Below are 10,063 nucleotides of genomic sequence, written 5' to 3' on the forward strand. Positions count from 1 at the left end.
GTTGTGACGTTTGGTACACCCAAAGAATTCCTACGGTATCCGGGAGTTGCACAATCTCATGGTCTAAGGAAATGATACTTGACATTAGAAAAGCTCTTAGCAAACGAACTACACGATCTTGTGCTAGGCTTAGGATTGGGTCTTGTCCATCACATCATTCTCCTAATGATGTGATCCCATTATCAACGACATCCAATGTCCATGGTCAGGAAACCGTAACCATCTATTGATCAACGAGCTAGTCAACTAGAGGCTTACTAGGGACATGGTGTTGTCTATGTATCCACACATGTATCTGAGTTTCCTATCAATACAATTTTAGCATGGATAATAAACGATTATCATGAACAAGGAAATATAATAATAACCAATTTATTATTGCCTCTAGGGCATATTTCCAACAGTCTCCCACTTGCACTAGAGTCAATAATCTAGTTCACATCGCCATGTGATTAACACTCACAGGTCACATCACCATGTGACCAACATCCAAAGAGTTTACTAGAGTCAATAATCTAGTTCACATCACTATGTGATTAACACTCAATGAGTTCTGGTTTGATCATGTTATGCTTGTTAGAGAGGTTATTAGTCAACGGGTCTGAACCTTTCAGATCCGTGTGTGCTTTACGAATATCTATGTCATCTTGTGGATGCTACCACGCGCTACTTGGAGCCATTTCAAATAACTGCTCTACTATACGAATCCGGTTTACTACTCAGAGTCATCCGGATTAGTGTCAAAGTTCGCATCGACGTAACCCTTTACGACGAACTCCTTTTCACCTCCATAATCGAGAAAATTCCTTAGTCCACTAGATACTAAGGATAAGTTCGACCGCTGTCATGTGATCCATTCCCGGATCACTATTGTACCCCTTGACCAACTCATGGCAAGGCACACTTCATGTGCGGTACACAGCATAGCATACTGTAGAGCCTACGTCTAAAACATAGGGGACGACCTTCGTCCTTTCTCTCTCTTCTGCTGTGGTCAGGTCTTGAGTCCTACTCAATACTCACACCTTGTAACACAGCCAAGAACTCCTTCTTTGATGATCTATTTTGAACTCTTTCAAAATCATGTCAAGGTGTGCGTTCTTTGAAAAATATCATCAGGCGTCTTGATCTATCTCTATAGATCTTGATGCCCAATATGTAAGCAGCTTTATCCAGGTCTTCCTTTGAAAAACTCCTTTCAAACAACCCTTTATGCTTTCCAGAAATTTTACATCATTTTGGATCAACAATATGTCATTCACATATACTTATCAGAAATGTTGTAGCGCTCCCACTCACTTTATTGTAAATACAAGTTTCTAACAAACTTTGTATAAACCCAAAAACTTTGATCACTCCATCAAAGCGTATATTCTGACTCCGAGATGCTTGCTCTAGTCCATGGAAGGATCGCTGGAGCTAGCATACCTTTTAGCATCCTTAGGATCGACAAAACCTTTCTGATTGTATCACATACAACCTTTCTTACGAAAACTGGTTAGGAAACTTGTTTTTTTTATATCCATCTGCCAGATTTCATAAATGCAGCTAATGCTAACATGATTCCGACGGACTTAAGCATCGCTACGGATGAGAAAATCTCATCGTTGTCAACTCCTTGAACTTGTGAAAATACTCTTTGCCACAAGTCGAGCTTCATAGACGGTAACATTACCGTCCATGTCCGTCTTCTTCTTAAAGATCCATTTATCTCAATGGCTTGCCGATCATCGGGCAAGTTCACCAAAGTCCATGCTTTGTTCTGATACATGGATCCTATCTCAGATTTCATGGCTTCTAACCATTTGTCGGAATATGGGCCCACCATCGCTTCTCCATAGCTCGTAGGTTCAGTATTGTCTAACAACATGATATCTAAGACAGGATCACGTACCACTCTGAAGTAGCACGCATCCTCGTCGTCCTACGAGGTTTGGTAGTGATCACTATCATAAGCTTCCACTTCAATTGGTGTAGGTGCCACAGGAATAACTTCCTGTGCCCTGCTACACACTAGTTGAAGTGACGGTTCAATAACCTTATCAAGTCTCCACCATCCTCCCACTCAATTCTTTCGAGAGAAACTTTTCCTCGAGAAAGGACCCGTTTCTAGAAACAATCACTTTTGCTTCCAGATCTGAAATAGGAGGTATACCCAACTGTTTTGGGTATTCTATGAAGATGCATTTATCCGCTTTGGGTTCGAGCTTATCAGCCTGAAAATTTTTCACATAAGCGTCGCAGCCCCAAACTTTTAAGAAACGACAGCTTAGGTTTCTCTAAACCATAGTTCATACGGTGTCGTCTCAACGGAATTGCGTGGTGCCCTATTTAAAGTGAATGCGGTTGTCTCTAATGCCTAACCCATAAACGATAGTGGTAATTCGATAAGAGACATCATGGTATGCACCACATCCAATAGGGTGCAGTTATGATGTTCGGACACACCATCACGCTGTGGTGTTCCAGGCGGTATTAATTGTGAAACACTTTCCACAATGTCTTAATTGTGTGCCAAGCTCGTAACTCAGATACTCATCTCTATGATCATATCACAGACATTTTATCCTCTTGTCACGACGATCTTCAACTTCACTCTGAAATTACTTGAACCTTTCAATAATTCAGACTTGTGTTTCATCAAGTAAATACACTCATCATCTACTCAAATCATCCGTGAAGTAAGAACATAACGATATCCACTGCATGCCTCAGCACTCATTGGACTGCATACATCAAAATGTATTACTTCCAACAAGTTGCTCTCTTGTTCCATCTTACTGAAAAAGAGGCCGTTCAGTCATCTTGCCCATGTGGTATGATTTGCATGTCTCAAGTGATTCAAAATCAAGTGAGTCCAAACGATCCATCTGCATGGAGTTTCTTCATACCAATAGACATGGTTCGCATGTCTCAATCTTTTCAAAAACGAGTGAGTCCAAAGATCCATCTACATGGAGCTTCTTCATGCGTTCTATACCAATATGACTCAAATGGCAGTGCCACAAGTATGTGGTACTATCATTACTATTTTATATCTTTTGGCACGAACATGTGTATCACTGCGATCGAGATTCATTTTAGGTGCAAGACCATTGAAGGTATTATTCAAATAAACAGAGTAACCATTATTCTCCTTAAATGAATAACCGTATTGCGATAAACATAATCCAATCATGTTTATGCTCAACGCAAACACCAAATAACAATTATTTAGGTTTAACACTAATCTCGATGGTAGAGGGAGCATGCGACGCTTGATCACATCAACCTTGGAAACACTTCCAACACATATCGTCATCTCACCTTTAGCTAGTCTTCGTTTATTCCGCAGCTTTTATTTCGAGTTACTAACACTTAGCAACCGAACCGGTATCTAATACCCTGGTGCTGCTAGGAGTACTAGTAAAATACACATTCATATAATGTATATCCAATATACTTCTGTCGACCTTGCCTGCCTTCTCATCTACCAAGTATCTAGGGTAGTTCTGCTTCAGCGACCGTTCCCCTCATTACAGAAGCACTTAGTCTCGGGTTTGGGTTCAACCTTGGGATTCTACAATAGAACAGCAAATGATTTGCTGTTTCATGAAGTATCCCTTTTGCCCTTGCCCTTCTTGAAACTAGTGGTTTTATTAACCATCAACAATTGATGCTCCTATTTGATTTCTACTTTCGCGGTGTCAAACATCGCGAATAGCTCAAGGATCATCATATCTATCCCTGATATGTTATAGTTCATCACGAAGCTCTGATAGCTTGGTGGCAGTGACTATGGAGAACCATCACTATCTCATCTGGAAGATTAACTCCCACTCGATTCAAGCGATTGTGGCACTCAGACAATCTGAGCACATGCTTAACGATTGAGCTTTTCTCCCTTAGTGTTGCAGGCTTAAGAAACTTGTCAGAGGTCTCATACCTCTTGACATGGGCACTAGTCTGAAATCCCAATTTCAGTCTTCGGAACATCTCATATGTTCTGCGACGTTTCAAAACGTCTTTGGTGCCACAATTCTAAACCGTTAGCATTACGCACTGAACTATCACGTAGTCATCAAAACGTGTATGTCAGATGTTTCGCAACATCTATAGACGACGCTGAGGTTCAGCACACCGAGCGGTGCATTAAGGACATAAGCCTTCTGTGCAGCAATGAGGACAATCCTCAGTTTACGGACCCAGTCCGCATAATTGCTACTATCAACTTTGAACTAAATTTTCTCTAGGAACATATCTTAAATAGTAGAACTAAAGCGTAAGCTATGACATAATTTGCAAAGACCTTTTGACTATGTTCATGATAATTAAGTTCATCTGATTATTTAATGAACTCCCACTCAGATAGACATCCCTCTAGTCATCTAAGTGATACATGATCCGAGTCAAACTAGGCCGTGTCCGATCATCACGTGAGACGGACTAGTCATCATCGGTGAATATCTCCATGTTGATCGCATCTACTATACGACTCATGTTCAACCTTTTGATCTCTTGTGTTCCGAGGCCATGTCTGTACATGCTAGGCTCATCAAGTCAACCTAAGTGTTTCGCATGTGTTTCGAGGCCATGTCTGTACATGCTAGGCTCGTCAACACCCGTTGTATTCGAACGTTAGAATCTATCACACCCGATCATCACGTGGTGCTTCGAAATAACGAACCTTCGCAACGGTGCACAGTTAGGGGGAACACGTCTCTTGAAATTTTAGTGAGGGATCATCTTATTTATGCTACCGTCGTTCTAAGCAAATAAGATGTAAACATGACAAACATCACATGCAAATCATAAAGTGACGTGATATGGCCAATATCATCTTGCGCCTTTGATCTCCATCTTTGAGGCGCGACATGATCACCTTCGTCACCGGCATGACACCATGATCTCCATCATCATGATCTCCATCATCATGTCTTCATGAAGTTGTCTCGCCAACTATTACTTCTACTACTATGGCTAACGGTTAGCAATAAAGTAAAGTAATTACATGGCGTTTTTATTGACAAGCAGGTCATACAATAAATTAAGACAAGTCCTATGGCTCCTGCCGGTTGTCATACTCATCGACATGCAAGTCGTGATTCCTATTACAAGAACATGATCAATCTCATACATCACATATATCATTCATCACATCCTTTTGGCCATATCACATCACATAGCATACCCTGCAAAAACAAGTTAGACGTCCTCTAATTGTTGTTGCATGTTTTACGTGGCTGCTATGGGATTCTAGCAAGAACGTTTCTTACCTACGCAAAAGCCACAACGTGATATGCCAATTTCTATTTACCCTTCATAAGGACCCTTTTCATCGAATCCGATCCGACTAAAGTGGGAGAGACAGACACCCGCTAGCCACCTTATGCAACTAGTGCATGTCAGTCGGTGGAACCTGTCTCACGTAAGTGTACGTGTAAGGTCGGTCCGGGCCGCTTCATCCCACGATGCCGCCGAATCAAGATAAGACTAGTAACGGCAAGTAAATTGACAAAATCGACGCCCACAACTACTTTGTGTTCTACTCGTGCATAGAAACTACGCATAGACCTAGCTCATGATGCCACTGTTGGGGAACGTAGCAGAAATTCAAAATTTTCTACGCATCACCAAGATCAATCTATGGAGTAATCTAGCAACGAGGGGAAGGGGAGTGCATCTACATACCCTTGCAGATCGCGATGCAGAAGCGTTGCAAGAACGCGGATGAAGGAGTCGTACTCGTAGCGATTCAGATCGCGGTTGATTCCGATCTAAGCGCCGAACCACGGCGCCTCCGCGTTCAACACACGTGCAGCCCGGTGACGTCTCCCACGCCTTGATCCAGCAAGGAGAGAGGGAGAGGTTGGGGAAGACTCCGTCCAGCAGCAGCACGACGGCGTGGTGGTGGTGGAGGAGCGCGGTACTCCAGCAGGGCTTCGCCAAGCACTACGAGAGACGAGGAGGGAGGGAGGTAGGGCTGCGCCAAGAGGGAGAGCAAATCATGTGTTGGGCAGCCCCCATACCTCAAGTATATATAGGGGAAGAGGAGGGGCTGCGCCCCCACCTAGGGTTCCCTCCCCAGGGGTGGCGGCAGCCCCAGATCCCATCTGGGTGGCGGCCAAGGGGGGAGAGAGGGGGGCGCACCTAGGGTGGGCCTTAGGGCCCATCTACTCCTAGGGTTTGCCCCCTCTCCTCTTGAGGGCGCCTTGGGCCTTGGTGGGAGGCGCCCCAGCCCACCTAGGGGCTGGTCCCTTCCCACTATTGGCCCATGTAGGCCTCTGTGGCTGGTGGCCCCACCTGGTGGACCCCCGGGACCCCCCCGGTGGTCCCGGTACGTTACCGATAGCACCCGAAACTTTTCCGGTGACCAAAACAGGACTTCCCATATATAATTCTTTACCTCCGGACCATTCCGGAACTCCTCGTGACGTCCGGGATCTCATCCGGGACTCCGAACAACATTCGGTAACCACGTATATCTATTCCCTATAACCCTAGCATCATCGAACCTTAAGTGTGTAGACCCTACGGGTTCGGGAACCATGCAGACATGACCGAGACGTTCTCCGGCCAATAACCAACAGCGGGATCTGGATACCCATGTTGGCTCCCACATGTTCCACGATGATCTCATCGGATGAACCACGATGTCGGGGATTCAATCAATCCCGTATACAATTCCCTTTGTCAATCGGTATGTTACTTGCCCGAGATTCGATCGTCGGTATCCCGATACCTTGTTCAATCTCGTTACCGGCAAGTCTCTTTACTCGTTCCGTAACACATCATCCCGTGATCAACTCCTTGGTCACATTGTGCACATTATGATGATGTCCTACCGAGTGGGCCCAGAGATACCTCTCCGTTTACACGGAGTGACAAACTCCAGTCTCGATTCGTCCCAACCCAACAGACACTTTCGGAGATACCTGTAGTGCACCTTTATAGCCACCCAGTTACGTTGTGACGTTTGGTACACCCAAAGCATTCCTACGGTATCCGGGAGTTGCACAATCTCATGGTCTAAGGAAATGATACTTGACATTAGAAAAGCTCTTAGCAAACGAACTACACGATCTTGTGCTAGGCTTAGGATTGGGTCTTGTCCATCACATCATTCTCCTAATGATGTGATCCCGTTATCAACGACATCCAATGTCCATGGTCAGGAAACCGTAACCATCTATTGATCAACGAGCTAGTCAACTAGAGGCTTACTAGGGACATGGTGTTGTCTATGTATCCACACATGTATCTGAGTTTCCTATCAATACAATTTTAGCATGGATAATAAACGTTATCATGAACAAGGAAATATAACAATAACCAATTTATTATTGCCTCTAGGGCATATTTCCAACAGGTACATGGAACAATGACCTCCTGCGGCAGCATTTTTATCAGCCAGATATATATAGCATCCTTCAGATCAAGACCTCGAACAGGCTAGAAGCTGACTTCCTTGCGTGGCATCCGGACAAACATGGCTGCTTTTCTGTACGGAGTGCCTATTACCTGAGGCTTCACGAACGCATGGAGGCGCAGGACTGTGGTGCGTCGAGTATTCGGCCGGACGGACGGCGGCCAGTCTGGGACCTAATCTGGAAGAACGGGGCACCAGCGAAAGTACGTGTATTTGCATGGAGTGCTGCTCGTGAGTCCCTAGCGACTCAAGCTACCAAGAACCGCATGCATATGGAGCAAGATCCTACATGTGTACTATGCGGCCATGCGGTGGAGGATGTACATCATGCCCTGATACAATGCCCCCATGCAGCGGCACTCTGGGCAGCCATGAGAGACTACTGGGACCTCCCGACCATAGAAGACCTGCGTGATGCCGAGCCCGAATGGTTGTTTCGTCTGCTTGACAACCTGTCTGATGTACAGAGGTTGGCTTCCCTGATGATCATGTGGAGGATTTGGTACGTGAGGAATGAGATCACTCATAATAAACCACCGGTTCCGATCGAGGCTTCGCGCAGATTTCTCACGAGCTATATCACGTCTTTGCTTGCGATACAGCAGCACCCGGAGGCGGATTTGACAAAAGGAAAGCAGGTGATTGACCTCTCAGGAAGCATGCCGAAGAGCACACATGCAATAACAGTAGCGCCGCGCTGGGAGGTTCCCGATGCAAACCATGCAAAACTTAATATTGATGGCGCTTTTGTTAAGGAAAATGGCACGGCTGGGGCTGGCATGATTTTACGTGATCATGAAGGTGATGTCATCTTTGCCGCGATACGGGTCCTTTTTAACTGTGGTGATCCCTTGGAAGCCGAGATGGCGGCGCTGGATGAAGGACTACAACTTGCTCTCCACTGGACTAACCTGCCGCTGCTTGTTGAAACGGATTGTGGCGAGCTGTTAAAGATGGTGCAGTCGAAAGATAAAAACCGGTCGAGGTATGCGTACCGGGTTAATGAGATCAGAAGAGTTCTGGCTCAAGAAAGGAACATTAGTCTAGCTAAGATCAGCAGGCACGCAAATCTGGCGAGCCACACCCTAGCTTGTATGGGTCGCTCGCATCAGCGCACGGCATGCTGGCTCCGGAGTTTCCCTAGGGAGATAGCTAGCATTGTCGAATCTGAATGTAATCATCATAGTTGATCAATGAAAAGTTCCCTTCCCGCAAAAAAAACAGCGAAGGAAGAGACGGCGAACGAGGAACACACGAAACCCGTACATGGGCCGGCCCAACTAGATGTTCCCCTCAGCGAAGGGACGACCTTTTGACGCTAACGTGCGTCAAATAGGATCTGCCGTCGGCGCTGTTAGCGCCGATTAGAGAAGCCAGCGCTCGCAGGGGCGCGTAGCAGGCCGGCCCATTTGTTGTTTCTCTTTCTGTTAGAAAGAGCAAAAACGTTACACGGGAGAAGTGGGATTTGATCTCGGGACCTAACCTACACAAAGCAGTGCGCCAATCAATACGCCATCAAACAATGCATGCTGATTAACTTCCTTTGCTCTCTTTTATTCTTTCTCCACCTCGCAAAGCCCCCGTTTTACTGTAATGGGTTTTTTCTTTTTTTTTTCTCTTTTTTGTAACGGTTATGTTTTCCTTTTTTCTTTCCTATTTTTTTGCTAAATGCGTGCACTTCTATAAAATATGAAAAAAATCAAAATGCACGAACTTTTCTCAAATTTGAAAAAAATTCACTGGTTTTTTTATAAGTTCATCAAATTGAAGAAAGTTCATCAAATATAAAAAAGTTCATCGAATCTAAGAAAAGTTCTTCGAGTTTGACAAAACTTCATCATAATTAAAAAAAGTTCATCAAATCCGAGAAAAGTTCATCGATCTCAAAAAAAGTTCTACAGATTTCAAAAATAGTTCACGAGTTTGAAAAATAGTTCATCAGAAAAATGAAAAGAAAAGTTCATGGATATTAAAAAAATTACACAAAAAATTGAAAAAAAGTTCATCAATTTGAAAAATAGTTCACTGAATTTGAAATAGTTCATCAAATTTCAAAATAAGTTCATAAATTTGGAGAAAAGGATCACGTATTTGCAAGACAATTCATTAACCCAGGAAGAAGAAAAAAAAGCAAAACGAAATAATGGAAAAAAGAAGAAAACAAAAAAGAAAGAATAAAAGGTGAGAACATTTCTTATTAACCAGATCTGGCTTGTTAGTAGTTTCGAACAGGGACGTGTTAGGTTCGAATCGCCACGAGCACGCTCACTTTTTGTGGATTGAAAACGCAGAAGAATAAAACTATATGGGCCGGCCCAGCGCGGGAGGCTGCAGACGCCCGTTTGCAAAATACACATAAACGGGCACTGCAGCGTCAAATAGGATTTGCCTATATCTCTCCCGTCGGGGAACCCCAGATGGCCCGGCCCAGCTGCATGGGAGGCCAGGGCCTGTTTTTTCTTTTTCTGTTTTCTGTTCTCGTTTTTCGCTTTATTTTTGTACTTTTCTTTATACTTCAAAAATATACTACACACGCACGCACACACACACACACACACACACGCACACACACACACACACACACAGAGTACACTTTAAAAGTCATTTGAAAAATGTTAAACAAGTATCTAATTTTTTTTAATACGTATTAAAAAT

Source organism: Triticum aestivum, chromosome 4D, assembly GCF_018294505.1.
Source record: "Triticum aestivum cultivar Chinese Spring chromosome 4D, IWGSC CS RefSeq v2.1, whole genome shotgun sequence".
Lineage (NCBI taxonomy): Eukaryota > Viridiplantae > Streptophyta > Magnoliopsida > Poales > Poaceae > Triticum > Triticum aestivum.